Below are 20,781 nucleotides of genomic sequence, written 5' to 3'. Positions count from 1 at the left end.
ATACCTCTCAATTCTGTCCACTCTCCCCTCACCACTGTCACCCCCTTGGGCCCAGCCACTGACAGTTCTCACCTGATGATTGTGGGGGGTGGGGGAGGAGGGTTTAAAAATAAGGGTTGGATCACGTTACCCCCTTGCACCGAATAAAAATCTGAGTGTAAGCGTAACTAGGAGCCACCAAGCCCTGTGGGTCTGGCCCTGCTCCTCTGGATTCTTCACCCTACCACTCTCCCCCTCAGGCACTTGGTTCCAATCATGTTGGCCTTCTGGTGCATCTGGAAGATTCCATGTCAGTCCCACCCCAGAGCCTCCCTGTGTGCTGTTCCCTCTAACTGGAAAACTTGTCCCCTGGCCTCTCCACGGCTGGTTCTTTCCATCTTCCCACTGCAGGCGATCGGCCCCTCCTCAGGGAGCCTGGCCAAAGCAGCTCTTCCCCCAACCCCAGCCACTCTCCAGCCGCCCTGCATTATTCCTCACCGCTCATAGCTCCATCTCAATAAGTGTGTTAATTCATTTGCTTGCTTGTCTACTGATTGTAGCCCCCATAACGTGCATGCCTCCTGAAGGCGGGGGTGTTATTCTCCACTGTGGCCCCAGTGCCTGAAGGAATCTCTGGCACAGAGTAGGTGTTCAACAAATGTTTCTTGAATGGATGAATGAATGAGTGAATGAAGAGACTGAACAATGGAGTTGGTAGATGTGGAGGGAGAGGACTGATTTCAGGGAAAAATTATCAAAGAAAACAGCTACTTATATCTCTTCACTCACTTAATCCCATTTTATCTGTGAGTAGAGCCCTCCTCCTTTCTTCTGGGCTCCTAGTGGCCCCCTTTCTGCTGCTTGCTCTCTCTTGCTACTGACTCACCCTTATTCTCAGGAAAACTAATTCACACTCAGGTGTGATAACAGAGCAGTCTCATTCAAATGAAGTTTTTATTTTTATTTTTTAGCTACTTTCAAAGGTTGAAGCCAAAGAAATGAATTGCTAATAGTGGAATCCCTGCTTGAGCTTGGGGGACTGTCCTGACTCCCTGAGAGCATATTCAGTGTGTGGCTATCCCTCTGTCTCAGGTGCTCTCTGGGTGCCCACCCTCAAGTCAGGCTGGACTACATGGCCTTCTAGACTGTGCTGGTCTCTGTCACCTCACTCCCCTTCCTCACTCACCACTTTCCCAAGATAAATCAACCAGGTCAGTCAACACATTTTGATGAAAAAGAAACAAGTTAGTCTTTTGACTCGACAAAGTGGGCCTTTCTCAAGGCAGAGGGGCTGGGGCAGTCGGGAGCATGTGGAATAAGCGCTGCTGGGGCAAGACAAAGCCTCTTTTGTGCACCAGGACAAAGATAGAGTGTCCCGGCAAGATGGGGCCAGGGCCTTTCCAATGCCAGCTCCGGCAGCCCAGATTGGCTGGCGATCAGACAAGCCCACCCCGTGACTGGGCAGCCCAGGCTCCTAGCCACCAGCCACCCCCACCCCTCCCTTTGGCAAACAATTGGATGGGAGTGAAATAAATCATGAAACCAGACTGTCGGCTATATCCTGGCCACCTTGTACTCATGGAGTTGGGAATTCTCAAATCCTACAGACATGGTACTTGTGGGGTTGAGAGGCCTTGAGGCTTCCACGGCCTTTGTAGATGAACACATTTCTTGGGTTTGGTTCCAGGTTGGATGACCTTGGATAAGTCTCCCACCTTTCTGACTTTCGGTTTCCCCATCTGCAAAGTGGCACAATAATAGTTCACCTATAGCTGTTGTATAGATTCAATGAGGTGGCATTTCTAAAGAACAAGGCTCACACCTGGCACAGAGAGGGCTCTCAGTCATTATGACGCACAGCACTTTACATCTATTATCTCAATATATGCTCAGAATACCACCACCACCCACCCCAACTAGGAGGCTATGGGGATAATCATCCCCATTGAAGAAGAAACTGAGGCTTGAAGGAAACTTGGAGAAGCCGAACTCCTGGGGAGGCCTTCTGGAAGGGCCCTGGCATGGTCGTGAGTGGCATAGGCCGACAGATCCTGAGACGGTAAAAGAATCTCCGAGGCAGAAATGTTGAGAGACCCAGAGATAATGCTCAGGGCCTTTGCACATGTTATGCCTTCTGTAGGGAATGCACTTTCCTTTCTTTTTTTGGGGGGGTGTAGGGACAGGTTAATGCTGCCTTGCCTTTTGAGACTCAACTTAGCCTAGGGAAGGAGAAAATTCACCTTTCATTGGGAAACCTTTTGTACTGTTTAATTTTTTTCTACGTGTAAAAGATTTTAAATGGAAATATTTTGTTGAATGTGTTTATTCACTTAATAGATACTTACTGAGCACCTACTATCCATCAGACACTGTTAACAAGATGGACGAGATCCTCGCCTCCAGGGGCTGACATTTTAACTCAGGGTCTCTCAGCCTTGGCTGCACATTGAAGTCACCTGGGGAGGTTTAAAAAAATCCCTGATGCCTGGGCCCTACCCCAGTAATCTGATTTCAACTGGTCTGCAGTGGGGGAGCAGGATTTTAAAGAGCTCCCCAGGTGACTCCAGTGCGCAGTGATGTTTGAAGAACCACAGGTTTGGAGGAAGAGACAAATGAACAAATCACCAGAAATACGTATCAGGCAGGTGTATGTACTGAAGGAGAGCTTCGCAGGGAAGAGGGCCCAACGAGAGGGGGCTGCTGTTTAAGACTCTTGGTCATAGAGGGCTGCTCAGGAAGGTAACATTGCAGTAGGAGGGACCAAAAGAAAGTGAGGGAATGAATCATGGGAAATCTGGGGGTAGGGGGAGCGGCCAGGGTATGATTCTAGGTGAACAGGTGGATCCTTGGCTAAGAGAAGTTCTGAAACTCTTACTCTCACCAATCCTTAAGCTCCAGCATCCTGGCTTCCTCAGACCTGAAGGAGTTAATGCTGTTTTGAGGTCCTGATTCTCTTCTTCCATCCTGGCTATATCTTCCAGGCAGATCCTCTCACCCCTGGTCTTAGTAACCCAAGTAGAAGGTGGCAAGAAAAACCTGATCCAAATATTGGGATTGTCTTCACCTGTCCCAGTGTGCCCCGATGGGATCAGAACAAGTCTCTTCCTCCTTCTCCCTCACCCACCCCCCCACCCCACCCCAGCCCATAGAAACATGGGGCTTGGAGGGTGGAGGGGAGAGGTAGCCATCAGAGGTCAAGGAGCCCCACCTTGTGCCTTGAGGCTGGGCAGCTGGGTCCATTTCACCTGGATCCTGGGGACCCCAGAGCTAAGGGGTGCTCTGGCCTCACAGATCGGAAGCAGACTGGGCATGGCCAGATGAGGGGGAGGTAGCCTGGTCTGTATCTAGGTCATGAGCATGTCAGCCTGACTGGGGCTCTCAGTGTCACCTTGTCCAGTGGAATTCAGAGGCTTAGGCTCTCAGAGTCCTCAGTATTAGAGTAATAACTTAGAAAGTTATTTTAGAGTGTTGCGTTAGAATTGTGTTAAAATAATACAGAAATGTCATATCCTTAGATTAGAATGTTGTGTTACAGTGTCTTATAATATTGTAGCAGGACGTTACATAATGTTATGTGTTAGAATAGTATGTTGCTTCAGAGTGTTAGATTAGAATGTGGGTTAGAACTGTGCTAAAATGTTGAAGTAGAATATTAAGCTGTGTCAGAACATAGTATTTGAATATTATGTTATAATAGTATATTAGAGTGTTACACTAAAATATTGTCAGAATGTTTTGTTAGCATGTTTTCTTAGGATGGCAAGTGGAATCTTAAAATCAAAAGCCAGCTCAGGGAATTGCAGCGTGCTTTGATAGGGTGCACAGTGATGTGGGGCTGGGCATCTCAGGATGGCTGGATTTGGGTTCAGCTCTGCCACTGACTCTTTCCCCAACTCTCCCTCTCTTGGGGCCTCAGTTTCCCCAGTTTGAAGATAGGGGCTGTTGGACAGTGTTCTCTACAGCCTGTCGCACACTGACTGTTTATGGGGCTCCAAGTGCTGGAATTTTGCCTTTCACCTCCTCCTGGGCAGGAAGTGAGAATTCTTTTTAACAATGAGGTTGATCTTATCAGGGAATAAATGACTTTCTGGGAGTAAACAGCTTCCTCACTGACAGGAAAAGTAAGAAGATCAAGTGACCGGCAGCCAGAACACTGGGCCTCCAGCCAACGGCCCACTGCCTCCCTAAAGGCACAATGACCCCTCCCCCTAACTGTGGAAGAACTAGGATCCCCTGCCTCCCCGCGAGGAACATTCTCTACCCCACCCGCAGTCCTCTCCTGACCGCAGTCCTGGGATCCCCACCACTGGTGAAAGGGAGGAACTGCTGAGTTCTGAGACTCCTGCCCCACAGGCCTCGGATCCCCAGGATCCCGTGTTTCTGCCCCCTTCCCCTTCTGAATCTGTGCCCTCAACTGCAAAACGGTGAAGGTTTTGACCTTATTGGGCATGGTGGGCATGAACTTGAGATAATATCTGCAAAGCATTTAGCTCAGCACCTGTCAAGTGGCAGCTGCACTGAGCTAGTTGAGATTGAGGATGTCCAGACCTGGGAGACCCCACATCCTCGCCTATGCCTCCAGCCTGGAGTCTGGGCCCCAGCCTCCCTGCATACTCCAGTTTGGAGGGTACCTGGTCATCCATGGTCATCCTGAGATGAAAAGGGAAATCCATAGGAGAAAGGGAGCCAGGAGTCTTTGTGGTTGGAAGAAAGCTTTCCTAGGAAGTTGGCAGTGAGCATGATGGATTTTGCTGAAACAAGTCTCTTGGTATGTGCAAGGGCATCTAATAAGGCAGACAAGGCCTTGAAACCTAGAGTCAGAAGGCTGAGCAAGGTTCTAGCCCCACATAGCTTCACTGGCTGACCTATTCCTATCTTAAGGCTTCAGTTATTTTATCTGTAAAATATGGCTTACAAAGGCACTTTTTTCACAAGGCCATTGTAAGAGTCAAATAAGAGGCCTTGGTATGGGGATGGAGAGCAAAGAGTGTCATGCAGAAATGGAGAAGAAAGAGAGGAGTGAAAGGGAAAGTGGAGGGGTAGGGAATGACTTAGAGGAAATTCATGTCATAGGCAGTCCCTTGATCAGTCCCCTGGGCAACTTTATAGAAATAGAATGGGGTGGGCAGTCAGCTGATTTCAGTCTGAATGCCAGCTCTGCCATTAGCTTCCTGTGTGAATTTTAGCTGGTGCTCTGCCTTCTCTAAGCCCCAGTGTCCTCATAGGTAACATGAGCCAGTTAGACTGGATGACCTCCAATGATGCACCCCCCTTGGGTCCTCAGATTCCCTATTGTGCAGCCATAAGCCTTTGGTTCCTGGAAATGCTTGGCTGAGGGGACCCAAATTGCCCACAGTTCCTAAACACCTTCATTCTCATCTTCATGATTGGCCCAAGCATGGCAAAGAAAAGATCACAAACTTTTGGAGGGGGTGTAGTTGGGGGAGCTGAGGACAATCACCTGCCTGAGGCTTGGTGACAATTTCCAGATCCTACCTGCCTGCTTTCCCCATGGTCACCTGCTGGGAACAGTGGGAATTGAGTAAATGTGTGCTAGACACAGTACCTAACACTGGAGCAAAGCAATGAGTAATAAAGATCCAGTTCTTGCTCTCATGCGACTAACATTCAGGGAGTAGGATGGACAATATATTAGAGCTCTGCTGTTTGGTACATATATGTTTATTATTGTTATATTTTCTTGTTCAATTGACGCTTATTAATATATAATGTCCTTCTTCATCTCTTATAGCAGTGTTTGGCTTAAAGTCTATTTTGTCTGATATTAGTATATCCACCCTAGCTCTCTTTGGTTACTATCTGCATGGAATACCTTTTTCTATCCTTTCACTTTCAACATTTTTGTGTCTTTGGACCTAAAATGAGATTTTGTAGACAACATTTAGTTGGATATAAATTTTTAAATTCATTCAGTCAATTTATGTTTTGTAATTGGAGACCTTAATCCATTTTCATTTAACGTAATAACTATTAAGGAAGAACTTACTTTTGCCATTTTGTTGTTTTCTGTATGTCTTATAGTTTTTTTATCCCTTATTTCCTCCATTATTGCCTTTATTTGTGTTTGGTTAATTTTTTAAAAAATTTTATTTATTTTTTTGGCTGCGTTGGGTCTTCGTTGCTGTGCATGGGCTTCCTCTAGTTGCGGCAAGTGGGGTCTACTCTTTGTTGCGGTGTGCAGGCTTCTCATTGCGGTGGCTTCTCTTGTTGTGGAGCACAGGCTCTAGGGCATGCAGGCTTCAGTAGTTGTGGCACATGGGCTCAGTGGTTGTGGCTCATGGGCTCTAGAGCACAGGCTCAGTAGTTTTGGTGCACGGGTTTAGTTGCTCCGTGGCATGGGGGATCTTCCCAGACCAGGGATTGAACCCGTGTTCTCTGCACTAGCAGGTGGATTCTTAACCACTACGCCACCAGGGAAGTCCCTGGTTAATTTATTTTTGTGATATGTTTTGAGTCCCTTTTCATTTCCTTTTGTGTATGTTCTATAGATATGTATGGCATCTATAAAATATATTCTATAGATAATTAGATCTATAAAATATAGAGTTTTAAAATGGTTACCATGGGGATTACATATAACATCCTAAAGTTATAACATTCTAATTTGAATTGATACTAACTTAATTACAATTGCATACAAAAATTCTTCTCCTTTACAGCTCTGTTCATTCTCTCACTTTAGATATTGATGTCACAAATTACATCTTTATACATTGTGTACCTACTAACATAGATTTATAATTAATTTTTATTTATTTGTCTTTTAAATCTTGTAAAAAATAAAAGGTAGAGTTACAAACCAAAATTACAATATTTGCTTTTACATTTGCCCAAGTATTTACCTGTACCAGAGATCTTTATTTCTTCATACAGCTTTGAGTTACCATCTAGTACCTTTTTATTTCAAGTGAACATCCCATCAAGATGCTTGGGGCAAGAGATTATGGGTGGACACATAAAATAGACCACCTATGGACCCAGGCATCTGTGGTTCTACATTCTCCCTGAAGCTTTCATGAGCAGTGCCTGCTGTTTCTCCCATCTGAGATCCAAATTAGATGAAACAGGGACCAGTTCTTCAGGCAGCTCTCATCAGATTAGAATGTTGCAAATACGGTCTGCTTTGCAACCTCTGGTTTGAGGGAGGGAACTAGGAACTGGGCTGCTGCCTTCCCTGGACCAAGACTACTGTTGTGCCAGGGAGAAGATGGAATAAGAGCTAATAAAATCACCACGAAATGTTTCCTACTGTTTTGAAGGTGGATTTTTCTTGATTGTGTGTTCATTTGGTTGCTATAAACCCTTGATTGTTTTTCAGAGCGCCTATATTAGTTCAGCCCAGTTTCTGGGTTTTTGTTTTTGTTTTTGATGCTTCTGTTGGAAGAATGAGAGCTTGGAGCTTCCTAGTCTGCCATTTTGCTGCCTCTGATGGAAAACTTGTTAGAAACACTCAAAATTTTTTTTAAACATATTTATTGGAGTATAATTGCTTTACAATGCTGTGTTAATTCCTGCTTTATAACAAAGTGAATCAGCTATACTTATACATATATCCCCATATCTCCTCCCTCTTGTGTCTCCCTCCCAATCTCCCTATCCCACCTCTCTAGGTGGTCACAGAGCACCAAGCTGATCTCCCTGTGCTATGTGGCTGCTTCCAACAAGCTATCTATTTTACATTTGGTAGCGTATATATGTCCATGCCACTTTCTCACTTCGTCCCAGCTTACCCATCCCCCTGGCTGTGTCCTCAAGTCCATTCTCTACGTCTGCGTCTTTATTCTTGTCCTGCCCCTAGGTTCTTCAGAACCTTTTTTTTTTCTTTTTTTTTTTAGATTCCATATATATGTGTTAGCATACGGTATTTGTTTTTCTCTTTCTGACTTACTTCACTCTGTAGGACAGACTCTAGGTCCATCCACTTCACTGCAAATAACTCAATTTCGTTTCTTTTTATGGCTGAGTAATGTTCCATTGTATATATGTGCCACATCTTCTTTATCCATTCATCTGCCGATGGACACTTAGGTTGCTTCCATGTCCTGGATATTGTAAATAGAGTTGCAATGAACATTGTGGTACATGACTCTTTTTGAATTATGGTTTTCTCAGGGTTATATACCCAGTAATGGGATCGCTGGGTCGTATGGTAGTTGTATTTTTAGTTTTTTAAGGAACCTCCATACTGTTCTCCATAGTAGCTGTATCAATTTACATTCCCACCAACAGTGCAAGAGGGTTCCCTTTTCTCCACACCCTCTCCAGCATTTATTGTTTGTAGATTTTTTGATGATGACCATTCTGACTGGTGTGAAGTGATACCTCATTGAAGTTTTGATTTGCATTTCTCTAATGATTAGTGATGTTGAGCATCCTTTCATGTGTTTGTTGGCAATCTGTGTATCTTCTTTGGAGAAATGTCTGTTTAGGTCTTCTGCCCATTTTTGGATTGGGTTGTTTGGTTTTTTCATATTGAGCTGCATGAGCTGCTTGTAAATCTTGGAGATTAATCCTTTGTCAGTTGCTTCATTTGCAAATATTTTCTCCCATACTGAGAGTTGTCTTATTTATGGTTTCCTTTGCTATGCAAAAGCTTTTAAGTTTCATTAGGTCCCATTTGATTATTTTTGTTTTTATTTCCCTTTCTTAGGAGGTGGGTCAAAAAGGATCTTGCTGTGATTTATGTCATAGAGTGTTCTGCCTATGTTTTCCTCTAAGAGTTTGATAGTGTCTGGCCTTATATTTAGGTCTTTAATCCATTTTGAGTTTATTTTTGTGTATGGTGTTAGGGAGTGTTCTAATTTCATTCTTTTACAAGTAACTGTCCAGTTTTCCCAGCACCACTTATTGAAGAGGCTGTTTTTACTCCATTGTATATTCTTGCCTCCTTTATCAAAAATAAGGTGACCATATGCATGTGGGTTTACCTCTGGACTTTCTATCCTGTTCCATTAATCTATATTTCTGTTTTTGTGCCAGTACCATACTGTCTTGATTACTGTAGCTTTGTAGTATAGTCTGAAGTCAGGGAGCCTGATTCCTCCAGCTCCATTTTTTTCCCTCAAGACTGCATTGGCTATTCGGAGTCTTTTGTGTCTCCATACAAATTTTAAGATTTTTTGTTCTAGTTCTGTAAAGAATGCTATTAGTAGTTTGATAGGGATTGCATTGAATCTGTAGATTGCTTTGGGTAGTATAGTCTTTTTCACGATATTGATTCTTCCAATTCAAGAACATGGTATATCTCTCCATCTGTTTGTTTCATCTTTGATTTCTTTCATCAGTGTCTTATAGTTTTCTGCATACAGGTGTTTTGTCTCCTTAGGTAGGTTTATTCCTAGGTATTTTATTCTTTTTGTTGCCATGGTAAGTGCGAGTGTTTCCTTAACTTCTTTTTCAGATTTTCCGTCATTAGTGTATAGGAATGCAAGAGATTTCTGTGCATTAATTTTGTATCCTGCTACTTGACCAAATTCATTGATTAGCTCTAGTAGTTTTCTGGTAGCATCTTTAGGATTCTCTATGTATAGCATCATGTCATCTGCAAACCGTGACAGGTTTACTTCTTCTTTTCCAATTTGGATTCCTTTTATTTCTTTTTCTTCTCTGATTGCTGTAGCTAAAACTTCCAAATCAATGTTGAATAATAGTGGTGAGAGTGGGCATCCTTGTCTTGTTCCTGATCTTAGTGGAACTGGTTTCAGTTTTTCACCATTGAGAACAATGTTGGCTGTGGATTTGTCATATATAGCCTTTATTATGTTGAGTCAAGTTCCCTCTATGCCTACTTTCTGGAGGGTTGTTATCATAAATGGTGTTGAATTTTGTCGGAAGATTTTCTGCATCTTTTGAGATGATCGTATGGTTTTTATCCTTCAATTTGTTAATATGGTTTATCACATTGATTGATTTGCGTATATTGAAGAATCCTTGCATCCCTGGGTTAAATCCCACTTGATCATGGTGTATGATCCTTTTAATGTGCTGTTGGATTCTGTATGCTAGTATTTACCTGAGGATTTTTGCATCTATGTTCATCAGTGATATTGGCCTTTAGTTTTCTTTCTTTGTGACATCTTTGTCTGGTTTTGGTGTCAGGGTGATGGTGGCCTCGTAGAATGAGTTTGGGAGTGTTCGTCCCTCTGCTATATTTTGGGAGAGTTTGAGAAGGATAGGCGTTAGCTCCTCTCTAAATGTTTGATAGAGTTCGCCTGTGAAGCCATCTGGTCCTGGGCTTTTGTTTGTTGGAAGATTTTTAATCACAGTCTCAATTTCGGTGCTTGTGATTGGTCTGTTTATATTTTCTATTTCTTCCTGGTTCAGTCTTGGAAGGTTGTGCTTTTCGAAGAATTTGTCCGTTTCTTCCATGCTGTCCATTTTACTGGCATATTGTTGCTTGTAGTAATCTCTCATGATCCTTTGTATTTCTGTAGTGTCAGTTGTTACTTCCCCTTTTTCATTTCTAATTCAGTTGATTTGAGTCTTCCCCTTTTTTTTCTTGATGAGTCTGGCTAATGGTTTATCAATTTTGTTTATCTTCTCAAAGAACCAGCTTTTAGTTTTATTGATTTTTTTTAAAAACATCTTTATTGAAGTATAATTGCTTTACAATGGTGTGTTATATACATATACATATGTTCCCATATCTCTTCCCTCTTGCGTCTCCCTCCCGCCCACCCTCCCCATCCCACCCCTCTAGGTGGTCACAAATCACCGAGCTGATCTCCCTGTGCTATGTGGCTGCTTCCCACTAGCTATCTATTTTACATTTGGTAGTGTATATATGTCCATGACACTCTCTCACCCTGTCACATCTCACCCCTCTCCCTCCCCATATCCTCAAGTCCATTCTCTAGTAGGTCTGTGTCTTTATTCCCATCTTGCCACTAGGTTCTTCATGGCCTTTTTTTTTTTTTTCCTTAGATTCCATATATATGTGTTAGCATACTGTATTTGTTTTTCTCTTTCTGACTTACTTCGCTCTGTATGACAGACTCTAACTCCTTCCACCTCATTACAAATACCTCCATTTCATTTCTTTTTATGGCTGAGTAATATTCCATTGTATATATGTGCCACATCTTCTTTATCCATTCATCTGTCGATGGACATTTAGGTTGCTTCCATGTCCTGGCTATTGTAAATAGAGCTGCAATGAACATTTTGGTACATGACTCTTTTTGAATTATGGTTTTCTCAGGGTATATGCCCAGTAGTGGGATTGCTGGGTCATATGGTAGTTCTATTTGTAGTTTTTTAAGGAACCTCCATACCGTTCTCCATAGTGGCTGTATCAATTTACATTCCCACCAAAAGTGCAAGAGTGTTCCCTTTCCTCCACACCCTCTCCAGCATTTATTGTTTGTAGATTTTTTGATAATGGCCATTCTGACCAGTGTGAGATGATACCTCATTGTAGTTTTGATTTACATTTCTCTAATGATTAATGATGTTGAGCATTCTTTCATGTGTCTGTTGGCAATCTGTATATCTTCTTTGGAGAAATGTCTATTTAGGTCTTCTGCCCATTTTTGGATTCGGTTGTTCTTTTTTTGTTATTGAGCTGTGTGAGCTGCTTGTAAATCTTGGAGATTAATCCTTTGTCAGTTGCTTCATTTGCAAATATTTTCTCCCATTCTGATGGTTGTCTTTTGGTCTTGTTTATGGTTTCCTTTGCTGTGCAAAAGCTTTTAAGTTTCATTAGGTCCCATTTGTTTATTTGTGTTCTTATTTCCATTTCTCTAGGAGCTGGGTCAAAAAGAATCTTGCTGTGATGTATGTCATAGAGTGTTCTGCCTATGTTTTCTTCTAAGAGTTTGATAGTGTCTGGCCTTACACTTAGGTCTTTAATCCATTTTGAGTTTATTTTTGTGCATGGTGTCAGGGAGTGTTCTAATTTCATACTTTTACATGTATCTGTCCAATTTTCCCAGCACCACTTATTGAAGAGGCTGTCTTTTCTCCACTGTATATGCTTGCCTCCTTTATCAAAGATAAGGGGACCATATGTGCGTGGGTTTGTCTCTGGGCTTTCTATCCTGTTCCATTGATCTATATTTCTGTTTTTGTGCCAGTACCAAACTGTCTTGGTTACTGTAGCTTTGTAATATAGTCTGAAGTCAGGGAGCCTGATTCCCCCAGCTCCATTTTTCGTTCTCAAGATTGCTTTGGCTATTCGGGGTCTTTTGTGTTTCCATACAAATTGTGAAATTTTTTGTTCTAGTTCTGTGAAAAATGCCAGCGGTAGTTTGATAGGGATAGCATTGAATCTGTAGATTGCTTTGGGTAGTAGAGTCATTTTCACAATGTTGATTCTTCCAATCCAAGAACATGGTATATCTCTCCATCTATTTGTATCATCTTTAATTTCTTTCATCAGTGTCTTATTATTTTCTGCATACAGGTCTTTTGTCTCCTTAGGTAGGTTTATTCCTAGATATTTTATTCTTTTTGTTGCAATGGTAAACGGGAGTGTTTTCTTAATTTCACTTTCAGATTTTTCGTCATTAGTGTATAGAAATGCAAGAGATTTCTGTGCATTAATTTTGTATCCTGCTACTTTACCAAATTCATTGATTAGCTCTAGGAGTTTTCTGGTAGCATCTTTAGGATTCTCCATGTATAGTATCATGTCATCTGCAAACAGTGACAGCTTTACTTCTTCTTTTCCGATTTAGATTCCTTTTATTTCTTTTTCTTCTCTGATTGCTGTGGCTAACACTTCCAAAACTATGTTGAATAATAGTGGTGAGAGTGGGCAACCTTGTCTTGTTCCTGATCTTAGTGGTAATGGTTTCAGTTTTTCACCATTGAGGACAATGTTGGCTGTGGGTTTGTCATATATGGCCTTTATTATGTTGAGGAAAGTTCCCTCTATGCCTACTTTCTGCAGGGCTTTTATCATAAATGGGTGTTGAATTTTGTCAAAAGCTTTCTCTGCATCTATTGAGATGATCATATGGTTTTTCTCCTTCAATTTGTTAATATGGTGTATCACATTGATTGATTTGCGTATATTGAAGGATCCTTGCATTCCTGGGATAAACCCCACTTGATCATGGTGTATGATCCTTTTAATGTGCTGTTGGATTCTGTTTGCTAGTATTTTGTTGAGGATTTTTGCATCTATGTTCATCAGTGATATTGGCCTGTAGTTTTCTTTCTTTGTGACATCTTTGTCTGGTTTTGGTATCAGGGTGATGGTGGCCTCATAGAATGAGTTTGGGAGTGTTCCTCCCTCTGCAATATTTTAGAAGAGTTTGAGAAGGATAGGTGTTAGCTCTTCTCTAAATGTTTGATAGAGTTCGCCTGTGAAGCCATCTGGTCCTGGGCTTTTGTTGGAAGGTTTTTAACCACAGTTTCAATTTCAGTGCTTGTGATTGGTCTGTTCATATTTTCTATCTCTTCCTGGTTCAGTCTCGGCAGGTTGTGCATTTCTAAGAATCTGTCCATTTCTTCCAGGTTGTCCATTTTATTGGCATAGAGTTGCTTGTAGTAATCTCTCATGATCTTTTGTATTTCTGCAGTGTCAGTAGTTACTTCTCCTTTTTCATTTCTAATTCTATTGATTTGAGTCTTCTCCCTTTTTCTCTTGATGAGTCTGGCTAATGGTTTATCAATTTTGTTTATCTTCTCAAAGAACCAGCTTTTAGTTTCATTGATTTTTGCTATTGTTTCCTTCATTTCTTTTTCATTTATTTCTGACCTGATCTTTATGATTTCTTTCCTTCTGCTAGATTTGGGGTTTTTTTGTTCTTCTTTCTCTAATTGCTTTAGGTGCAAGGTTAGGTTGTTTATTCGAGATGTTTCCTGTTTCTTGAGGTAGGCTTGTATAGCTATAAACTTCCCTCTTAGCATTGCTTTTGCTGCATCCCATAGGTTTTGGGTCGTCGTGTCTCCATTGTCATTTGTTTCTAGGTATTTTTTGATTTCCCCTTTGATTTCTTCAGTGATCACTTCGTTATTAAGTAGTGTATTGTGTAGCCTCCATGTGTTTGTATTTTTTACAGATCTTTTCCTGTAATGGATATCTAGTCTCATAGCGTTGTGGTCGGAAAAGATACTTGATACGATTTCAATTTTCTTAAATTTACCAAGGCTTGATTTGTGACCCAAGATATGATCTATCCTGGAGAATGTTCCATGCGCACTTGAGAAAAATGTGTATTCTGTTGTTTTTGGGTGGAATGTCCTATAAATATCAGGTAAGTTCATCTTGTTTAATGTATCATTTAAAGCTTGTGTTTCCTTATTTATTTTCTTTTTGGATGATCTGTCCATTGGTGAAAGTGGGGTGTTAAAGTCCCCTACTATGATTGTGTTGCTGTCGATTTCCCCTTTTATGGCTGTTAGTATTTGCCTTATGTATTGAGGTGCTCCTATGTTGGGTGCATAAATATTTACAATTGTTATACCTTCCTCTTGGATCGATCCCTTGATCATTATATAGTGTCCTTCTTTGTCTCTTGTAATAGTCTTCATTTTAAAGTCTATTTTCTCTGATATGAGAATTGCTACTCCAGCTTTCTTTTGATTTCCATTTGCATGGAATATCTTTTTCCATCCCCTCACTTTCAGTCTGTATGTGTCTCTAGGTCTGAAGTGGGTCTCTTGTAGACAGCATATATATGGGTCTTGTTTTTGTATTCATTCAGCCAGTCTGTGTCTTTTGGTGGGAGCATTTAATCCATTTACATTCAAGGTAATTATCGATATGTATGTTCCTATTCCCATTTTCTTAAATGTTTTGGGTTTGTTATTGTAGGTGTTTTCCTTCTCTTGTGTTTCTTGCCTAGAGAAGTTCCTTTAGCATTTGTTGTAAAACTGGTTTGGTGGTGCTGAACTCTCTCAGGTTTTGCTTGTCTGTAAAGGTTTTAATTTCTCCATCACATCTGAATGAGATCCTTGCTGGGTAGAGTAATCTTGGCTGTAGGTTTTTCTCCTTCATCACTTTAAGTATATCCTGCCACTCCCTTCTGGCTTGCAGAGTTTCTGCTGAAAGATCAGATGTTAACCTTATGGGGATTCCCTTGTGTGTTATTTGTTATTTTTCCCTTGCAGCTTTTAATATGTTTTCTTTATATTTAATTTTTGACAGTTTGATTAATATGTGTCTTGGCGTGTTTCTCCTTGGATTTATCCTGTATGGGACTCTCTGTACTTCCAGGACTTGATTAACTATTTCCTTTCCCATATTAGGAAAGTTTTCAACTATAATCTCTTCAAATATTTTCTCAGTCCCTTTCTTTTTCTCTTCTTCTTCTGGGACCCCTATAATTCGAATGTTGGTGCGTTTAAAGTTGTCCCAGAGGTCTCTGAGACTGTCTTCAGTTCTTTTCATTCTTTTTTCTTTATCCTGCTCTTCAGTAGTTATTTCCACCATTTTATCTTCCAGGTCACTTATCCTTTCTTCTGCCTCAGTTATTCTGCTATTGATCCCTTCTAGAGTATTTTTAATTTCATTTATTGTGTTTTTCATTGTTGCTTGGTTCCTCTTTAGTTCTTCTACGTCCTTGTTAAATGTTTCTTGCATTTTGTCTATTCTATTTCCAAGATTTTGGATCATCCTTACTATCATTATTCTGAATTCTTTTTCAGGTAGACTACTTATTTCCTCCTCATTTGTTAGGTCTGGTGTGTTTTGAGCCTGCTCCTTTATCTGCTGTGTGTTTTTCTGTCTTCTCATTTTGCTTATCTTACTGTGTTTGGGGTCTCCTTTTCACAGGCTGCAGGTTCGTAGTTCCCGTTGTTTTTGGTATCTGTCCCCAGTGGCTAAGGTTGGTTCAGTGGGTTGTGTAGGCTTCCTGGTGGAGGTAACTAGTGCCTGAGTTCTGGTGGATGAGGCTGGATCTTGTCTTTCTGGTGGGCACGTCCACGTCTGGTGGTGTATTTTGGTGTGTCTGTCGCCTTATTATGATTTTAGGCAGCCTCTCTGCTAATGGATGGGTGTCCAGTGCTGTAGCTTGCTGGTGGTTGAGTGAAGCTGGGTCTTGATGTTGAGATGGAGATCTCTGAGAGATTTTTGCCGTTTGGTATTATGTGGAGCTGGGAGGTCTCTTGTGGACCAGTGTCCTGAAGTTGGCTCTCCCACCTCAGAAGCACGGCCCTGATGCCTGGCTGGAGCACCAAGAGCCTTTCATCTACACGGCTTTTGGGAGGTCTGACGTTTTCCGCCAGCGTTCAGTGGGTGTTCTGTAGGAGCAGTTCCACGTGTAGATGTATTTCTACTGTATCTGTGGGAAGGAAGGTGATCTCTGCGTCTTACTCTTCTGCCATCTTCTCTCCCTCCTATTGATCTTTGCTATTGTTTCCTTCATTTCTTTTTCATTTATTTCTGGTCAGATCTTTATGATTTCTTTCCGTCTGCTAACTTGGGTTTTTTTGTTGTTGTTCTTCTTCTCTCTCTAATTGCTTTAGGTGTAAGGTTAGGTTTTTTATTTGAGATGTTTCTTATTCCTTGAGGTAAGATTGTATTGCTATAAACTTCCCTCTTAGAACTGCTTTTGCTGCATCCCATAGGTTTTGGATTGTCGTGTTTTCATTGTCATTTGTTTCTAGGTATTTTTTGATTTCGTCTTTGATTTCTTCAGTGATCTGTTGGTTATTAAGTAGTGTACTGTTTAGCCTCGATGTGTTTGTATTTTTTTACAGATTTTTCCTGTAATTGATATCTTGTCTCATAGAGTTGTGATCGGAAAAGATACTTGATATGATTTCAGTTTTCTTAAATTTACCAAGGCTTGATTTGTGTCCCAAGATATGATCTATCCTGGAGAATGTTCTATGAGCACTTGAGAAGACAGTGTATTCTGTTGTTTTTGGATGGAATGACTTCTAAATATCAATTAAGTCCATCATGTTTAATGTATCATTTAAAGCTCGTGTTTCCTTATTTATTTTCATTTTGGAAGATCTGTCCATTGGTGAAAGTTGGATGTTAATGTCCCCTACTATGATTGTGTTACTATCAATTTCCCCTTTTATGGCTGTTAGCATTTGCCTTATGTTTTCAGGTGCTCCTATATTGGGTGTATAAATATTTACAATTGTTATGCCTTCTTCTTGGATTGATTCCTTGATCATTATGTAGTGTCCTTCTTTGTCTCTTGTAATAGTCTTTATTTTAAAGTCTATTTTGTCTGATATGAGGATTGCTATTCCAGCTTTCTTTTGATTTCCATTTGCATGGAATATCTTTTTCCATCCCCTCACTTTCAGTCTGTATGTGTCCCTAGGTCTGAAGTGGGTCTCTTGTAGACAGCATATGTACGGGTCTGGTTTTTGTATCCATTCAGCCAGTCTATGTCTTTTGGTTGGAGCATTTAATCCATTTACATTTAAGGTAATTATTGATATGTATGTTCCTATTACCATTTTCTTAATTGTTTTGGGTGTGTTATTGTAGGTCTTTTCCTTCTCTTGTTTTTCCTGCCTAGAGAAGTTCCTTTAGCATTTGTTGTAAAGCTGGTTTGGTGGTGCTGAATTCTCTTAGCTTTTGCTTCTCTCTAAAGGTTTTAATTTCTCCATTGAATCTGAATGAGATCCTTGCTGGGTAGAGTAATCTTGGTTGTAGGTTTTTCCCTTTCATCACTTCAAATATGTGCTGCCACTCCCTTCTGGCGTGCAGAGTTTCTGCTGAAAGCTCAGCTGTTAACCTTATGTGGTTTCCCTTGTATGTTATTTGTTGTTTTTCCTTTGCTGCTTTTAATATTTTTTCTTTGTATTTAATTTTTGATAGTTTGATTAATATGTGTCTTGGCATGTTTCTCCTTGGATTCATCCTGTATGGGTCTCTCTGCATTTCCTGGACTTGATTGACTATTTCCTTTCCCATATCAGGGAAGTTTTCAACTATAATCTCTTCAAATATTTTCTCCCTCCCTTTCTTTTTCTCTTCTTCTTCTGGGACTCCTATATTTCGAATGTTGTGCGTTTAATATTGTCCCAGAGGTCTCTGAGACTGTCTTCACTTCTTTTTATTCTTTTTTCTTTATTCTGTTCTGCAGTAGTTATTTCCACTATTTAATCTTCCAGGTCACTTATCCGTTCTTCTGCCTCAGTTATTCTGCTATTGATTCCTTCTAGAGAATTTTAAATTTCATTTATTGTGTTGCTCATCATTGTTTGTTTGCTCTTTAGTTCTTCTTGGTCCTTGTTAAACGTTTCTTGTATTTTCTCCATTTTATTTCCAAGATTTTGGACCATCTTTTGTATCATTACTCTGAATTCTTTTTCAGGTAGATTGCCTATTTCCTGTTCATTTGTTTGGTCTGGTGGGTTTTTACCTTGCTCCTTCATCTTCTGTTTGTTTCTCTGTCTTTTCATTTTGTTTAACTTATTGTGTTTGTGGTCTCCTTTTTGCAGGCTGCAGGTTCGTAGTTCCTGTTGTTTTTGGTGTCTGCCCCCAGTGGCTAAGTTGGTTCAGTGGGTTGTGTAGGCTTCCTGGTGGAGGGGACTAGTGCCTGTGTTCTGGTGGATGAGGCTGGATTTTGTCTTTCTTGTGGGCAGGACCATGTCCGGGAAACACTCAAATATTTAACTGCACAATACAGAGAAATGAACAGCACCACTGGTGTGAATATGTACAGGGCAGAAGCTACTATGAATAATTAGGATCAGGCCTTGGAGAAAGGATGATTTTTTTAACTGAGGACAGGAATGAAGAGACAAGGAACAGAACTGAGGAAAGAGAAGAACAAAGGTCCCAAGATGGGAAAGAACCTGGTTTGTCCTGGACTCTGTTGAGAGGCTGATATTGAAGCCCGGGGAGGTCTGGAGGCCAAAGCACACAGGACATGGGAGCCAGGATGAACAGTTTGGCTTTATTCTAACTAACATGGAGGGTTTAAAGAACTAAAGAGGCCTTGTGATTTTTGTTTAAAATGACAAGGTCACTGTGTAGATAAGGCCTAGGATGGTAGCAGGGAGACCAGTGAGGAGGGTTGTATATATGCCCTAGTGAGAGGTGAAGCCAGAGTCTGAGAATTAGGGGACAGCCCTTGGCAGGAGTCACAATGAGGCTGAGTTTTGTGGGAACAGCCTGGCAGCATCCCTGAGGGCTTTCAGAGGTAGACCAGGGAATAACCTCGGCCAGGTCAAACCAAGTCTGGTGCCAGGGCAAGTTGGTGGGGGGAGAGGGCCACTTTTGCCCCTGTGGACTTCTTTTGAAGTTCTGTGCTCTGCCTCTCCCATCCGTGCCTTTCTCCAGAGAAAAGAAGACAAGCTGTGCCCCTGGGGTTTGCAGAATCAGCATCTGAAAGGTCCATGTTTTTCAAACAAGAACTGGTTCATTGAGGAGATTGGGAAGCTGGGCCCAATGGAGGGACCATGCCCATGGCCTCACAGCCAGTGGACCCCCTTCAGTGGGGATGAGTCAGGGATCACATCACTCAGTTCCTGCTAATACTGATGAGTCAACATTCTCAGTGTGTCTGAGGTTAAACGCAAGGATTCCAAAGTTGGGCTGGTCTGGCCAGAATCCTGAACCTGTGACTCACAGTGTGATGTTGTGCAAGCTGCTGCCCCTCTCTGAGCCTCAGTTTCCTCATCTGTACCACTGAAGTGATAATGGTCCCCACAATACTGGCTTATCGTGAACTATGTGAGATAATGTGGGCAAAGCACTTAACAGGTGTCTGGCTCATAGTAATTGCTCAATATTTGATCTTTGCAATGACATTGCTAATTAGTTTGATAACTGTCATTATTAACAGGGGATCCTGCCAACAATTTTAGGCACTCATCAGAACCACAGAATCCAACTTGGTCTGGTTTGGGAGAATGTCAGAAGGAGTGATCCCTTCTTGTTCCCTCTGTCTCAGCCACAGAGCTCGCCTGCTCTCAGGTCCTGCAACCTATCTCATGTTCAAAGTGAAATGTCAAAGAGAAGGAAAGAGAACGTGCAGAAGGAAGAGTGATGAGCCATTGTGTCCATTCTTCATAGATGGTGAGTGGTGTTTGAGATGGGCCTTGAGGGTGGGTTGGAGATACCATGCCAAGATGGCAGTCTGGCATTCCAGGAGAAGGGAGAAGCCTCTGCCAAGGTTTGGAGGTAGAAAATATTTCTCATTCCTTTCCGGTAGGTAGAAAAGAGACTGGCTCACTTTAGCCATATGAAGAGTTTGTGATAAGATGGTAAGTACAAAGACAGAAAGTTGTTAGGTTGTGGCTAGATCATGGATACCAGGGTAGAGGAATTTGGTCTTCACCATGCAAATGATGGGAGATGTGACTGTTTCTGAAGAAGGGAAGATCATTCTTAGAACTGGGCTTTGGGAAGACCATACACAGACCAGAGGCCCTGATCCCTGTTCAGAGCTGTTACAATGGTCTAGGCTGGGGATGATGAGGCCCAACTTTGGGAGTGTGGGCGGAGGGATTTTCCAGGTGAGGTATACAATCAACAAGGCTTGACAACTAACTAGAAGTGACAGGGAGAGGGAGGACCCAAGGCAGACTCTGACAGCTGGATGGTTGGGACAGAAGAGGTCTGGGAAGGAAGATGGTGGTGGCGGCTCTGGACACATCTTACTTGAGGAGCCTGTGAGCTCTTTGCAGGGACAATTGGCTCTGCAGTTCTGGACTTAGAGGTCTCAGGATTGGGGACAGGTATTTGACGATGGTTATGCCTGAGTTTGTCTGATCTGTTGAAGGACATGGGCAGAGGAAGGGAGGGTGGGGCAGGGACGCTGTCTGCTGCTGCCCCCTCGGCCCACGTGTGGCCCCAGTCTGTGGCTTCCCTCTATCGCCATCCCCTCCTTCTCATCTTACACTTCCTTTTTG

At 41.8% G+C, this 20,781-nt stretch overlaps 1 long non-coding RNA gene across 3 annotated transcripts in view; it reads left to right on the top strand.

Annotated features, from left to right (window-relative positions):
- LOC309613942 overlaps positions 1 to 20,781 on the top strand; it is a 99,667-nt gene that overhangs the window by 57,554 nt on the left and 21,332 nt on the right. For all 3 annotated transcript variants that reach the window (XR_014235951.1, XR_014235952.1, XR_014235953.1), the window contains exon 3: positions 19,821 to 19,945. This is a non-coding gene — a long non-coding RNA (uncharacterized lncRNA). The remainder of the gene's footprint in view (positions 1 to 19,820; positions 19,946 to 20,781) is intronic.

This window comes from Balaenoptera borealis (assembly GCF_965194805.1).
Source record: "Balaenoptera borealis genome assembly, chromosome: 16".
Lineage (NCBI taxonomy): Eukaryota > Metazoa > Chordata > Mammalia > Artiodactyla > Balaenopteridae > Balaenoptera > Balaenoptera borealis.
This window is presented reverse-complemented; position numbering and strand designations above follow the sequence as displayed.